Source organism: Rhinopithecus bieti, unplaced genomic scaffold (assembly GCF_001698545.2).
Source record: "Rhinopithecus bieti isolate Rb0 unplaced genomic scaffold, ASM169854v2 scaffold_9996, whole genome shotgun sequence".
Classification (NCBI taxonomy): domain Eukaryota; kingdom Metazoa; phylum Chordata; class Mammalia; order Primates; family Cercopithecidae; genus Rhinopithecus; species Rhinopithecus bieti.
The window spans coordinates 1634960-1652268 of NW_016806973.1; positions in this window are offsets into that span (position 1 = coordinate 1634960).

Below are 17309 nucleotides of genomic sequence, written 5' to 3' on the forward strand. Positions count from 1 at the left end.
AAAAGTAACACTTGGCCAAGAGTGGTGGCTCACACCTGTAATCCCAGCACTTAGGGAGGCCGAGGTAGGTTGATTGCTTGAGCTCAGGAGTTCAAGATCAGCCTGGGCAACATGGCAAAACCCCGTCTCTACAGAAAATATATAAGAATTAGCTTGGTGTGGTGGCACATACCTGTAGTCCCAGCTGCTTCCTGGGGCTGAAGTGGGAGGATCGTTTAAGCCCAGAAAGTTGAGGCTGCAGTGAGCCAAGATTGTGCCAGTACACTACAGCTTGGGTGACAAAGCTAGACTCTGTCTCAAAAATAAAATAAAATAAGTCTTAAAATTAAACAATAAATAATCTAATGTAAAAATTGGTTAGAAACCTTATCAAATACCTCATCAAAATATACAGTACTGGCAAATAAGCATGTGAAAAAATGCTCCAGAACATACGTCATCAGGTAAAAACCAATTAAAACAACCGTGAGATATCATCAAACCTCTATTAGAATGGCCAAAACTCAGAAGACTGACAATGCCAAATGCTGATGAAAATGTTACCAATGAAAACTCCTATTCATTGCTAGTGGAAATTCAGAATTGTACCGTCCTATTGGAGGACATTTGGTGACTTCTTTCAAAACTAAACATAATCTTACCTTACAATGTAGCCATTGCACTGTTCGTTATTTACCCCCAGAAGTTGAAAATTTATGTCCACACAAATGTTTACATAAGCTTTATTCATAATTTTCAAAGCTTAGAGGCAAGCAAGATGTCCTTCAGTTAGTGAATGGAGAAAGAAACCAGCAGACTCAGACAATGAACTATTATTCAGTGATAAAAATAAATGAGCTATGAAAAGACATGGAGGAAACTTAATATTTTGTCTTAGTCCATTTTCTGTTGCTGATTACATAATTATTGAAATTAGGGAATTTATAAGAAAAATGACTTTGTTTCTTACAGTCATGGAAACTGAGAGGCCCAAGATCAAAGGACAACCTCTGGTGAGGGCCTCGCTGCTGCTAGGGACCCGCAGCAGAGTCTTGAGGTGGCACAGAGCATCACGTGTTGAGGGGGCTAAGCATGCTAACTAATGTCTCTCTTCCTCTTCTCATAAAACCACTAAAACTAATCCCATGATAACTCACTATTCCACTAACCCACTAATGTATTAATCTATGAATGGATTAATCTATTCATGCAAGCAGAGCCCTCATGACTCAGTGTCTTCTTAAAGTCCCCAATTTTTCAATGCTACCACATTTCAACATGAATTTTGGAGGGAATATTCAAACTATAACAGCATAATACTAAATAAAAAAAAATCCATCTAAAAAGGCGACATAAGCATATGAATATATGCTAGATATCATATGTTATTAGAGAAAGGAAAATTAGAACTGCAATGAGATATCACTACATATGTATTCAAATGTTCAGAATCTGGAACATTGACAACACCAAATGCTGGCAAGGATGTGAAGCAACAATGACTCATTCATTCATGATGGAATGCAAAATTCTACAGCCACTTTGAATGACAATTTAGCAGTTTCTTTTAAGAATAAACACACTTTACCATATGATCCAGTATTTATGCTCCTTGGTATATCAACAGGAGGAAAACATGTCTACAGAAAACCCTGAAAGTGAATGTTTATAGCAACTTTATTCATAATTGCTGAAACTTTTAAGCAACTGCTATGGTTTGGATGTGGTTTGTGGCCACTGAGACTCATTGGAATTTGATCTGTTGTGGCAATGTTGGGAAGAGGCAGCATTGGGAAGTGGGGTTATTGGAAGTTATTTAAGTCATAGGAGCAGATCCCACAAAAATAGATTAATCTCTGCCCGCAGAGGTGAATGAGTTCTCACTCGTGTGGTAATAATTTAGTCCCCTAAAACACAGCTTGTTAAAGAGTCTGGCTTCTTCAGTTTTTCATGCTTCCTCTCTTGCCATGTGTGATCTCTTTATATGAGCCAATCTGTTTTCTCTATGAGTTGAAGCCTCATGAGGCACTTGCCAGAGGTAGCTGCTAATCTTGAACTTTGCAGCCACTGGAATCATGAGTCAAATAAATCTCTTATTTAAATAAATTACCCAGCCTTAAGTATTCTGTTATAGCAACGTAAATGTACTAAGACAACAACCAAGATGTCCTTCAGGAGGTGGATGGATAAACTACAGTATATCCAGGCAATGAGTTATCAAGACGTGAAAAGACATGGGGGAACCTAAATGCATATTACTAACTTTTCAAAACTACTCTGAAAAGGCTACATATTGTATGATTCCAACTATATGATATTCTAGACAATACAAACTGTGGAGAAAATAAAAATATCCATGGTTTCCAGGGATTAGGAGAGGGAGAAATGAATAAACAGATTACAGAGGATTCTAAGGGCGTCGAAAATAGTAGTCTGTAAAATACTATAATCATGGCTACAATTGTTATTCATTTGCTCAAACCTGTAGGTATGCATCACCAAGCTGAACCCTTACATAACTATGAACTTTGGGTGATAATGATGTGTCAATGTAGGTTCATCTCTTGTAACAAATGTACTACTCTGATGGATTGCAGTGATGATGGTGGAAGTCATCCATGTTTGTAGGTGGATGGGCAAGGAGTATTTGAGAATTCTCCATACCTTCTATTCAATTTTGCTGTGAACCTAAGCATTTTACTCTGTTTAAATAATTTGAATTTATTTTGCATCTACAGAACTGAAAGAATGATCATTTTGATGAATAAAAATGCATATTAATGACTTAATAGTCAACATTGTAATCTGTAGCATTGTGAAAGATCTATGGACTTTAGTGTCATACACACCTGTATTTAAGGTTTTCTGTGCCATATGATTTTTAAGACTATAGGCAAAGATTTAACCTTTGTGGCCATCAATTTGCCCACATATAATAGCAAGATTAAAATAACACCTCAGAATAGAAGGGAGAGATAATGAGATGGAAAGTTTGGGCGATATAGATGCAGGCTGAAAAAGGGCACTAATATACATTAATTACCTGCGAACTATATCTCCAAAATCTATTTATTAGGAGCTGAAACTATTTTTATGTCAAGTTAAATTTTGACATTTAAATTTTCTAAATCTCTACTTTTATTTGGAAAGTTATTAGCCCCCTAGAATTAACAATCAAAGGAAAACCTTTACCCAGCATAGTTACAGGGTGGAATGTATATTTCAATAATGTTTTTACTGAAATTAATTAAAAGTCATCTTACGTAGTCAAATTTCTTATGCAAAGATATTTCAGAACCTGCTTATAGCCATTCACTGGGTGATTTGTCAATTGCTTTTTTGTTTAGTTTTTAAATAACATTTTGAGAAAGGTCTTGTGTAATACATAATTATGTTTTCCTGAGAATTTTTCAGAATAAGTAGAGAGGCAAAATTAAATTCTTCACAAGCACAAGACCAAGCATTCACTGACAATTCAATAATGATAGACATTTTTGAATTAAATTTGTATTATAAATGTAAAAAGTGAAAGGAAATTGTGTAAAATAATGTGTCAGCTTTAAAGAACCTGGTAACTGTTCAAGGATTAAAACCAAAATGAATCGTTAAAGTTGCTCTTCAATCTCTGAGCTAAATGAAGAAAGTCTCAAAATCTGCTGAGTAACAAGGGAGAGAGTGCCAAAAATTCCTGAGAAATGACATGTAAATGAGTTAAATAAGTAATGGCTGGAATGCCTAGGTTGCAACCTCCTCACATAGATCTTGTTGTTTCGTCAGTGCCATGTTTCTTATTTAACCACCTTCTGTTAAACATCTAGATTGTATGTAATCCTTTCCTAGGAGGTTTTTGCATACTTTTTTAACATATGTAGTTATTCAAACATTAATTGCCTTCTAAAGTTACACATGGACTCTGGTTTCACTATAGTTCCTACAACTGAGTACTCCATTACTTTGAATTTTTTTTAGTTTTTCTTATCTACCATTCAATCCAACAATCCCAACTACGAGGTATCTACCCAAAGACAAAGAAGTCATTAAATAAAAAAGACACCTGCATTTGTATGTTTATTGTAGCACAATTTACACGTAAAAGATACGGAATCAACTTAAATACCAAACCATCAATTAGTGGATAAAGAAAATGTGGTATACTTATACCATGGAATACGACTTAGCCACAAAAAAATAAAAAGAATGTCTTTTGCAGCAAGTTGGATGTAATTGGAAGCTATTATCCTAAGTGAAGTAATGCAGACACAGAAAACCAAATACTACATGTTTTTACTTATAAATGGGAGCTAAGTTCTGGGTATGCAAAAGCATACAGAGTTGTATGACGAACACTGGAGACTCAGAAGGAGGAAGGGTGGGAGAAGGGTGAGAGATTAAAAATCACCTATTGGCGCAATGTACACTATTCACATGATGGGTACACCAAAAACCCAGACTCACCATGTTACAATTTACCCATATAGCAAAAAACCAGTTGTACCCCTAAAGTTATTGAAATTTATAAAAAGAAAAAAGTTATAATTTTAAAAATATTTCTTTATAGCAGAATGACATTAAGAGCATTGAAAATTCTACACAAAAATATGATAGCAGATTTCCCACTTAGTTTACATGGACTAAAACCAGGTGGATAGTTTTAGAAGCTAAAACCAAGAAATTGTAACATTATCTTGCATTATTTTTTAAATGTTCTGTTCTTTACATTTAAATCCAGTTACCAATGTTAATATTGAAAATATGAGTATCTGTTTTGTAGTAGCTGTATATAGCCATGAAAATATTGTGATTTATTTTTGATGACAATGTATGCATTATCTTCTCAAATATAACTCTCAATGTGAAATTCCTGTTAAAGTTCTTTAAGAGACCACCATATAATTTTAAAACATCTTTAATTTTTAGTTTACTATCTTCCAATTTGTCTCTTTCTGAACTCATAACTTTTATAAATGATGAACTTTAATTCCTACTATGGCCATATTATTTCATGCATATTCATTTACTGCAATTTTATGTCATAACAGTTGAAATCATCCACATCAATATCTACTCACTCATTACTTTAGCATTCTAGCCAATGAAATATGTAATATATACTTGATAATGTTTTGTTTATTACCATGTAACATATAAACAATAAAAAATTACAGTGTTTTACAGTTAGAGAAATAGAAAGGGAAACTTCCATAGAATAGAGTGGAAGCCTGGAAGAAGGATCATTTAAACGCATCTGCAGAAGAGTCAATAGCACTTGTGGAGAGGTTAGGCAATGTGTGGAGACATGACATGAAAAGAAATAGAAAGCAGTATTCTAGTTACTCAAAGAGACAAATGTAGAAGAGTAAAAACATGATGTAATATGTCACATTGAGGAAGAGCAAATTTCAGTGTTTCTGGAATGGAGAGAAAAAGGTTAGATACGAAGCTAGGTGGACGGGCATTAACGATCTCAAGAAGCATGTTATGTCATACCCAGGCAATTACATTCATCCTGACATCAGGAGGAAAACAATTTGTTGAGTTGGAGATGACCTTGTCAGAATGTCATCTCACAAAGATCAGAGAGGTGGTATTACTAGATCTGTTCAAAGTTGGGTGAGGGGCAAATGAGAACAGGAATCAGATTATGAAATTAGTGTAAAAGATCATAGAAAGAAAGATGCATGAAAAGAAACATGCAAGAGAGGGATAAAATGTAACAGAGTTTGGAGTAGAATCACCAAGTTTTCATGATTACTTGCATAGTGATTGGCAACATAAATGTGAGGAAAATCTACGAATCCACATTACAGCTTGAGAAGTTGCTAACTTTTCTAAAAGTTAACCGGTAAAGGAAAGATCTGGTGAAAGAGTGAGTTACTGTGTTGAACATAGTGGAATAGAGGTTGCCGAGAGTGGGCAGAAAGTTTAAAAGGACATATCCAGAGGTTTAGGGTTGAGATGTGAATTTAAGAATGGTTAGTGTATATCTGGTAAACTTTCGTTGTTCATGGGATGATGTAAATGAAATCTGAAGTATTAAAAGTGAAAAGGCCAAGAATATTACCTTAGGGAGGAATTGGGGTTAAAACAAACTCTCTCATTTAAAGGGTTATTTGAAAAAGAAAAGCCCATGAAGAAAATTGAAAATTGATATCGGGGGAGTTATGAAAGAACCATAAGAGAATGATGTCAATTTGTTATGTTTTTTAACCTTTACAACAATTACATTGTTCTTGATGACTAAGATCATTAGTCTAATAACTATAATTAGTTATAATTATGCAAAATGGGAATGTAATTTAATGTGTTCTCTATTTACTGTTCTCAAAAGATCTCATTAATAGTGTTTATGAACAGTGTTTTTCTCCATCTTTAGACCATCTCTAAGGTCCTTGCAGATACACACCTAGGATGCACATGAAGTCATGCTATATTTAGAATCATAGATATATTCCTAAAAATGCAAGTGATATACACAGAACATTATACATAATAGTTGCTGAAAAAAAAAATCCATGGGGCTTTTTTAGCCTAATATCCATTTTATATATGAGTAAATCAAAGCCTAGAAATGGTAATTCAAAAGTCCAAATGGTAATTCAAAAGTCCAAAAGTCTGTATAGAGTTGGGGTTAAAACAGAGATGCACTTATTTTCTATTTCACTACCCATATTTTTTTTTTCACAATATTGCACTACCTACTCTTAGGCAATCAGGAAGATTTTCAAATTCACATGTCTTCAGTGATAACAATATAAACTATTAAATGCAATGTGCCTTTTAATTATATCATAAGTTTACATTATGCCAAACACCTATTTTTTGTTTGTTTGTTTTCACTTAATGAGCTGCTTCAGTACTATATGACATAGATGACTCACATCTTTTCAAATAATCTTCCAGTCTCCGTAGTCATCCATGAATGGCAGGATGAGCACTTTTTTTAGGAACTTAAGTTATAATATACTACTATTGCAAAATACGTAGTCAGCATTATGTTTGTATTTCTCCTTTTTATATTCTATATGTATCTATATTTCTGAGTGTACTGAAGAAAAATCAACATTAGGAAGATACAGGGATGAGGAGAAAATTTGCTAAGCTAATGCTACATAGGATACTTGCCAGTTGGTCACCTATATCTCCACATTAGTGTCTTAGTTAACGTGCAGATGCACTGTGCATTTTTAATTTTATATATAATTTTCAAGTGTATTATATTTTTTTCTTTGGTTACATGGCTCTTTATGTGTAAATTAGAGCATAATATCTGAATACTTGGGATTGCTAGAAGCACCTAATAAAACTGCAAATTATCCGTAGTTGTTTCCTAGGCTTCTTCTTTGAATTATGCCTTTTATCACACATAAGAGTTGCATCAGCCGGGCCCAGTGTCTCACGCCTGTAATCCCAGCACTTTGGGAGGCTGAGGCAGGACAATTGCTTAAACCTGGGAGGCAGAGGTTGCAGTGAGCCGAGATTGCACCACTGCACTCTAGCTTGGGTGACAAAAGCGAGACTCTATCTCAAAAAAGGAAAAAAAAGATATTTATTGAACACTTATAAGTATCAGGCACTAGGAATATAATATGAAAAAAGATATTTACAGATAGGCTTAATTGAAAGATAAAAAAATTTATACAAATATTAACAATGGTCATACTGTTTACTTTGTTGTACATGTCTATATGTTTGAATATAAGCCCATAATGTCTTTGCAATTAAAGAAAAAATTATTAAGTTTAAAATTATTAAGTTTATATATAGAAAGAAAACTGACTTCAAAGTTCATACAAATAAAATATAAAGACAAATCACTAACTAAATAATAATAATAAAAAAAATACAATCAACAATACACAATTACTATGCCATTTCCCTCTCAAGACTCATTTATAGTCTTAGGACTTTATGAATACAATTTTAAGGTGAAGGACTCATTAGAAAAGAGAAGGATAACACATTTATATTGATTGGCTGCTTGCAAGTATTTCTATTAATTTATATTTATGAATTATTCATAGTATTAAAACTATGAAACTACACATTCTTGTTTTCAAGGCATGTTTTTTAAAATAAAATTAATCTTCTTTATTCTAGAATACTTTAACATTTCTCATGAATAAGGTAGTTTTTCTCTAAATCTATGTTTGCAAACCTAGGTGCACAATAAAATTACTCGAGGAGCTTTTAAAAATGTCTTGTCCTGGGCCCCACCTTTAGATATTTTAAGTCAGCCATTCTGGGGCCAATCTGGAAATCTATACTTCTAGACATTGTTCTCAGATTTGGGTGCTTAATAATTCCATTCTTTAGAAGTGATCCACCTCAGTATGTTCAAGCAAATTGTGAGGTGCATCTCTCTAAAAATTGACACAATTGAAGCTAAGTTGGTATCAGGGAAACTTACAAAATCATCTCTATCACTCTTTCTACATAGCTTGCATTGTTCTAAAAAGTACTCAGCAAAATTATGAAGATATTCTAGCTCCACATTTATGAAATTCTCATAAAGAAAAATCCTTCTTTCGGCTGGGCGCAGTGGCTCACACCTGTGATCCTAGCACTTTGGGAGGCCGAGGCAGGCAGATCACCTGAGATCGGGAGTTCGAGACCAGCCTGGCCAATGTGGCAAAATCCTGTCTCTACTAAAAATACAAAAATTAGCCAGGTATGGCGGTGGGCCCCTGTAATCCCAGCTACTCAAGGGGCTGAGGTCGGAGAATAGCTTGAACCCAGGAGGTAGAGCTTGCTGTGAGCCGAGATTGTGCCATTGCACTCCAGTCTGGGTGACAAGAGCAAAACTCCATCTCAAAAATATAAATAAGTAATAAATAAATAAATAAATAAGAGATGCATCAATCCCACAGGATGATATTTTCTTAAAATCATGCTTGTGGCTTTGTTTTAAATGATACAAATTATTTAAAATATTTGTAGTATGAGGTACTCTTCATACTTTAGAAAGTACATGTATTTTGTAGCACTTTTAAATACATTGATCATTAAAATATTATTGTTAACTAACAATTATTGATAGAGATAAATGAACATAATATATAAATGTAATCCATGTTAGCAATTATAAATAGTATAATGGAAAACAGATATTTTCACTCAACTATTTTGAAAGATATTCTAATGGGAGAAAATTTTTAATAAAGATGCAATTGAATAATAGTCTAATTTTATTTCATTAAGATTTTTTCTAAAGGTATAATTTGGATTTGAAAAAATAAATGGCTGGGTGCGGTGGCTCATGCCTGTAATCCCAACACTTTGGGAGGCCGAAGTGGGCGAATCACAAGGTCAGGAGTTCGAGACCAACCTGGCAAATATGGTGAAACCCCATATCTACTAAAAAAACTACAAAAATTAGCCAGGCATGGTGGTGCATGCCTGTAGTCCCAGCTACTTGGGAGGCTGAAGCAGGAGAATTGCTTGAACCTGGTAGGCAGAGGTTGCAATGAGCTGAGATCACACCACTGCACTCCAGCCTGGGCGACAGAGTGAGACTTTGTCTCAAAAAGACAAAAAAGAAAAAATAAATTAACTGTAAGGGTGCATATAGACATGGAGAGATATAGAATCATAAAAGGATGGAGATCAATCTTCTTTGAACATTTCTCTGTTATACAAAAAAAAAAAAAAAAAAAAAACCCTCACTATATTCTAGTCTATGTACTTATAAAAAAAAATAAAAACAGAATGTAGGATTCTTATCCCTAAGCTGAAAGCATTTTTATAACCTGCATTTTATATTTGTTCAGAGGGACTTCACAAATGTCCAAATACTTAAATGCACTATCTAATAAAAATACATGTTAAAAAAAGAGTATTGAGTAGGAGTACTCTGAATTCTCTGTTGCTTTAAACACAAGATATATAATTCTATCAATCTACATGATATATATGCCACACTATACCATCTTTATAATCAAAGGGGCAAAAATATCATCTTTACAGTGTTTCTGTGCTGCAAAGCCTCTAAGAAGTTTTGAGTTTTATGATTTTATGTTATTTAGATAGTAGAATAAAGTAAGGTGAATATTTAAAAGTAGCATAACATCCTATTTTCTGTTTATCCTATTCATCCTCATAATAAAACAGCTAATACATTCTGAAATATTTCAGGTTGTAAAGAAAGTTTATTTTTCACTGTGTTGACGTAACTTGTTTGAGAGGTGCCTATCAAGAAAAAACTAGGAAAATGAGTCAAATTTATGTTAAAATACTGTAACTCAGAATAGGAATATACAAAGGCTGTAAGTCCAAATATGATTGATACAGTATCCTTTAATCTTTATTATCCTTTGAAATACAGATCCTAGATAATACCTGTTAAAATTTGATGAATCAATTATTCATGTTTTCTAATTACTGAACATTTTTCCCTGTAAACTTGCTATATTTATCACCATAGAAGAACTGTTTCTAATACTCGCATGAAACAAAATCATCCCAAATAATCTGTTCTTCTAAATTGTTCAGTTTCTTCCAATTTAGTTACACTTATAAATAAATTCATCTGCTGTCCACAAGTAGCATATGCTTTCAAAGGACAAAATTTCTTGACTGTAAACATTCTCTAAACACCAGAAAAATACTTACTAACATTTACACAGGCAAGTGATTTGGAAATGAAAAATTTCTGTGTGACAGAATGTATATTTAGAATAAAGTTTTTATAGTTTTGATTTGCTTTCTATATTCAAAAGCTATGTTGCACAATCAGACATACAGATCTACTCCCACTGTCCTCCCTTGATAATATCTAGACATTCTTTGTGATCTCATGTGTTAGAGTTCATCTCAAAGCACAGGAAATTTGAGTTTTGTTTTGTTTGTTTTATTGCATTTTTTATTTTATTCAGTGTTTAAATTACGTCTCTTGGAGGATGGGGAAAGATTAGTCAACAGGTACAAAGTTACAATTAGATAGAAATAAGTTCTGGTGTTGTATTGCCCAGTAGGGTGATGATGGTTATTATCAACAGTGAGGTATTGTATTTTACAAAATAGCTTGAGGATAGGCTTTTGAATGTTCTCACATAGAGGAATGATAAATGCCTTATACAACATACATATCAAAACATCAAATTGTATCTCTAAATTATGTGCAGTTACAATGCATCAATAAAAACAAGACTCATACAGTAATCACAGCTTAAATGAATGAAAGAAAAAGCTCAAAACCATAATTAGAGCATCAGTCTAGGAGATACGTTTGTAAGGCAATGTTAACTTATTTTTCAGGCTATCAAGGTGTCAGCCCTGTAATTAAGGAAGAGCAGCAAAAAGGCTTCCCTGTCCTCAAATTAAAGCTGTAAGTATTTATTGAGCATCCAACTTTAGCGTCATGATTAATTTCTTCTGTGGAAGTCTCTAAGAATGTTTCAACAAACCATTTGCTGGACTTGTAAATCAGAGGATCTACATTATGTCGTTTTTCTTTACAATATTTCTAAATTTTATTTATAAGTGGCAAAAAACTGAAATCTCTCTATAGTGAAATATTATATTCACAGAATAAGTGATTAGATTAACCACAAAGCTGTTATGAACATTTCCTGAATTGCGTTTATTTTGAGCCTGTATCAGATACATTGATCCACATAAAAATAGGACCAATGCATTTTCTTATGAGTTCATCATTAATGAACATGGTGAAGACAATCTACTGATTCATATTAAACATGAGACAAAATGAAACTGTTTAGACTTATTTTTCTTTTACTTTGTGAAATCCATAACATTTTTGGTTTGGGATTATAATCATCTTATACAGTAATTATAAGACAATTCTGCAACCCCACAGGAAATTGTCCTAATATATTAGAATTATAGGCAACAAAAAAGAAAAAAGACATAAAGGGACAAAGAGGGAAGAAGAGAAGAATGGAGGAAGAAAATTACTGGTAGAAATAATTCAGGGCATGTCAGAAAAAAGTGGAAGAAAAAACTCACTGTTATATCTTTTTACCTAGGCTGTCTGGATAAATTAACATTTTGTATATGCATACATTTTATGAACAATATAAAATATTTATTACATATAAGTAAGACTTATTTTGGCCAAATATCATAAGGAAACTGAAAAATAACAGTGACTCAAACCCCAGAAGCAATAAAGGACAGAAAAAAATATAAACTTTGTTACACAAAATTTAAGAAGAGTTTATACAACAACAACAAAAAGGAAGAATTCAAAGGGCAAATAACACATTACATTGAGGCCATTTTGGTAGTATCCTTAAAATATCAAAGTTCTAAAAATAGTGTAAAAACTTCCCAAAGTTTTGTAGAAGAAATAGCAAAACTTATAAATAAACAAGTCATATAAATACAAATGATCCTCATACCAATGTGTGTGTGATAAGCTTTAACTATAAAAACAAATTTGATGAAAAAAATAGCATTTGGGATGTCTTGAGCATTTACTACATACCAGGCCATTAAGCACCTTGCAGAAACTGTTTTTTATATTCCTCAATCTTACAAGATTGGTACTATTCACATGCACGTTTTACAGTAGAGAAAACTATAGTCCAGAGAAGATATTTCATAAGCTTGACCAAATTTAAAATACAAGGAATATGACATTTGAAATACAAGGAATCTCCTTATATTTGATTTGTTCAAAAGTCCCTCATGTAGAAAAGATAGAGTAGCTATACTTTTACCTATTCCTTCCACAGAGTACAGCTAAAATTCCTGGACCTTACATATAAATCAAACAAAACATACCCTGAGAGGGGAAGAAGAGAAGGCAGACTGCTTAGAGACCTTGGGACCTATGGAATGATAGGACAGGCAGTTCCCCTTGGTTTATTTTATCTCATATATCACAGACTCAATATATGCTGAAGAAGTCATTCAACCAGTAAACACCAATGTGTGAAGACAAAAACAAAGAAACAAACTAAAAGCAAGAGAAACGCATTTTCTTTTCCTAAAACACCAAGCTGGAAGGGCAAAAAACTATTCATACAATGACCATTCTCTTCATGCCCCACACCACAGAAACACCTGCAACCACCATTTCCTCCCTTTGCCTGCAAAGGCCTGGCTAGCATACATCATCCATGTCCATGCATGTCCTGCTTTAATAAATGCTCCAATTGACCCCTCAGCCTATGGAGGTGGTGTCCAAAGAGACAGAGTGACAAGCAAACTTTTTATCCCCACCAAGTGGTAATGAGTTCTGCTACCTTTGTCCCAAAGTATTATTTCCCAAAGGTGGGAGGGGAAGTCCAGTCGCTGGTCAGGGTCACCCACCAGACTTAGAAAAGCAACAGCAAAGAAACCTTCTATCCAATGCTAGTTTTGAATGCTTGTAAATGTCTCTTGATGAAATGTATTTATACAAAAAAGTAAAAAACGTAATCCATATTTAGTAATTACTAAGGTTTCTATGTTGTTATGTACAAACCTTCTAAAATTTTGTTTTAAAAAGCAATGATTAGCTACTTTGATTGGTATATTGTGGGGAATGTATGTGTGTGTGTATATATATGTATGCTCATGCAAATTCACACAAATATATACATAAATATATTTATAAGACTTTTAGGAGTCTCAAGACTGTCATGTATGAATATAACTATCTTAATGATATGTAAACGGATGGTTGTGGTTTTAAGTAAATTTTCAAGTGCTCACATCATGCATGGATTTAAAAACCACCTTATATCAACTATCTCTAATGGAGGAAAACATGAGCTGTACTTTGTAAAACTATTTTGGTTATTCAAGAAGCGGCTCATGTAATAATGAAGAATTGGATGGGAAAGATGAATGTAAGAGATGTATTAATGATTTTGCATGAACTGTAGTCATAGACAAAAGCAATATGACAAACAATATATTATACCGGCTATCATGTTATTATTGCTAGTATTTTTTCCTAAAATATATTTTTCCATACTAGAAAGTAATTTCTGTAAGCTCCAAATTACATCTTCTTCATTTTTTTCCTTTCTAATGTATACAGTTAGGACCTAATAAATGCATATAATGAATATACTAATTCATTTTCTTTGATAAAAGTGTCATTTGAACTTAATAAGAAACAACAACAACAAAATTCTTTTACTTCTAAGGATAGCACCAAGCTAGGAGCCTGGGTACTTGTTGCAGGTTCCCCAAGTACAGAGCAAAGCATCTAGTCCAATTCCTAGTAACGTGGGTGTGCAGGAAGTGTGCAGTGAAGAAGATAGCTCTGACTGCTAAGGAGATTGCTCTTGGCATTCTTCTATGCCTTGATCATCCTTAAGGGTAGGCCAGCTTCTAGGGATTGGCATCTACCTCAAGTAGGAGTCACCTAGAACATTATAGAAGTCACTAGAATGGGGAAAGGAAGGCTAGAAGGACTCAAAGAACCACACTAACCCTCATCGCTATTCTGCAAAGAAGAGCCACAGTCTGTCTGTAAGTATGTGCTGTGTGTGGGAAAGATTTTTAGAATAGACTTCAGAAAACCTGGACCCTGTTATTAGTCTCTGAGCCTTCTTCATCTATACAATCAACTGACTGAATTAAGAAATCTCAGAAGTTCCTTTTTGCTTTGGCATTCTTTGGAATTGGGATGATTTCTATTAATCAGAATACTAACCACCACTTGTTAGATACTCATTGTGTGTTTGACATGATGTTACGTACATTATTCTTTTATTTAGGCCTCGTAACAGCCCTATGAGGTAGATACTCTTATTGTCATTTCATGTTTTACAAAAAGGAAGGCCACACAGCGGTTGAGGGGTGCAGTTGAGACTCAAACCCAGATCTGTCTAAATCAAAGACCTGCTTCTTTACTATTATTATTTGATTAGTGTATTTACATATTTATTTTTTAAATAATTTATTGAAGTGAAATTTACAAAATACCAAACCAGTCATTTCAAACTGAGTAATTGAGTGACAATTAGTACATTCACAATGTGTAGAATCACCACTTCTATCTAACTACAAAACATTTTGGTTTCTCCAGAGTAAAAAGCTATACCTTAATCAGTTTCTTCACATTACTCCTTACCTCAGACCCTGGTAACCACCAATGTGCATTCTGTCTCTACGGATTTAACTATTATGGCTATTTCATACAAATAGAATCATATAATATGCATGGTTTAAAAATAGTTGAATAGGGATTGCTCCTCCAGGACCCGGGAGACACAATACTGTGAGTTCCCCAACTGTGTAAGCGAGAAAGGGAAATTCTCCTCTCCGGAACACACACCCCCACTGGGGAAACTGAAAGTCTGTTTGCTGGAGAAGTTTCCAAACTTACCTGGAGCTGAGCAAAATACTGTGGTAGAAGAAGCAGTGGGAAAGGTCCTGGGAGCTTGCTGGGTCCCCAAGCAGACCATTCCTGCCTGGCACCACAGGGATCCTCCTGGAGGGCAGCCAGAGGAGCAGGGACAAACGCCACAGGGTGAAGGAAGTTTCCAGCTGAACTGAGTATTAATTAGAACCCTGCGAGAAGCTTCCTGGCCAGAACTCAGGGGAGGATGCAAATCTGGTGTGCAGACTCCATAGGCAAAGGCAAGAACCAAGCCCTTTGCTTTCACAGTGGGGAAGTGGGTAGCCTGGGGCAAGTTCTCAAACTAGGCTTACCCACCACCTGGAAATAGACTCAACTCCAGGCTGTTAGAGAAGGCATGGTGGGAATGAAACCAGCCCTTCAGTCTGTGTGGGAGCTGGGTGAGGCCAGAGACCATTGCACCCCGCCATCACCTCCACTGGAACAGGCACTGGTATCCACAGCTAAGAGATCCATAGACGGTTCACATCACAGAACTCTGTGCAGACAATCCCTAGTACCAGCTCAGAGCTGGGTAGACTTGCTGGTTGGCTAGACTCAGAAGAGAAATAACAATCACTGCAGCTAGCTCACAGGAAGCCACATCCATAGGAAAAGGGGGAGAGTACTACATCAAGGAAACACCCCATGGGACAAAAGAATCAGAACAACAGCCTTGAGCCTTAGACCTTCCCTCTTAGAGCCTACCCAAATGAGAAGGGACCAGAAAACCAACCCTGGTAATATGACAAAACAATGCTCTTTCATACCCCCCAAAAATCACATTAGTTCACCAGCAATGGATCCAAACCAAGTAGAAATCCCTGATTCACCTGAAAAAGAATTCAAGATGTTAGTTATTAAGCTAATCAGGGAAGCACCAGAGAAAGGCAAAGCCCAATGCAAGGAAATGCATATATGTTAGACCTAGGCTATAATATAAACTCCAAAAGTTTTACAAGAATTAAAATCTTCCAGGGTGTGGTCTTTAAACACATTAGAATTAATATGAAAAATTAACAAAACATAGTATCTTTAATACAAACTGGAAAACCTAGAGGAAATAAATTCCTGGAGACATACCATCTCCCAATATTAAACCAGGAAGAAACTGAATCCCTGAACAGACCAATAATGAGTTCTGGACCAGATAGATTCACAGACAAATTCTACCAAGTGTATAAAGAAGAGCTGGTACTATTCCTGCGGATATTGTCCCAAACAGTTAAGGAGGAAGGACTCCTCTATAACTCATTCTACAATGAAAGCATTATTCTAATAATAAAAACAGACAGAGACACAACAATAAAAGAAGACTTCAAGCCAATATCCTCGATGAAAGTGGATGCAAAAATTATCAACATAATACTAGCAAATCAAATCCAGCAGCACATCAAGAAGCTCGTGGATAGGAAAAATCAATACTGTTAAAATGAACATACTACCCAAAGCAATTTGCAGACTCAATGCTATTCCAATCAAACTACCAAGGATATTCCTCACAGAATTAGAAAAAAAAAAAAAAACTATTTTAAAATGCATATGGTACCAAAACAGGGCCTGAATAGCCAAAGTAATATTGAGAAAAAAGATAAAAGCTGGAGGAATGACATTATTTGACTTCAAACTATAGTATAAGGCTACAGAATCCAAAACATAATGGTACTGGTACAAAAACAGACACATAGACCAATGGAACCAAATAGCCCCAAATAAAGCCACACATACCCATAGTCATCTGATCTTCAACAATTGTGACAAGAACCAAGAACAAGCAATGGGGAAGGGAATCAATATTCAATTAATGATACTGGAATAACTGGCTACCTGTATGCAAAAGACAGGAATTAGACCGTTTCCTGACACTGCATACAGAAATCAACTCAAGATGGACTAGAGATTTAAACGTAAAACCCCAAGTATAAAAACCAGGAAGAAAACCTAGAAAATAACATTCTGGACATAGTCTCTGGCAAAGATTTCATGACAAAGACACCAAAAGCAATTCCAACAAAAACACAAATTGACAAGT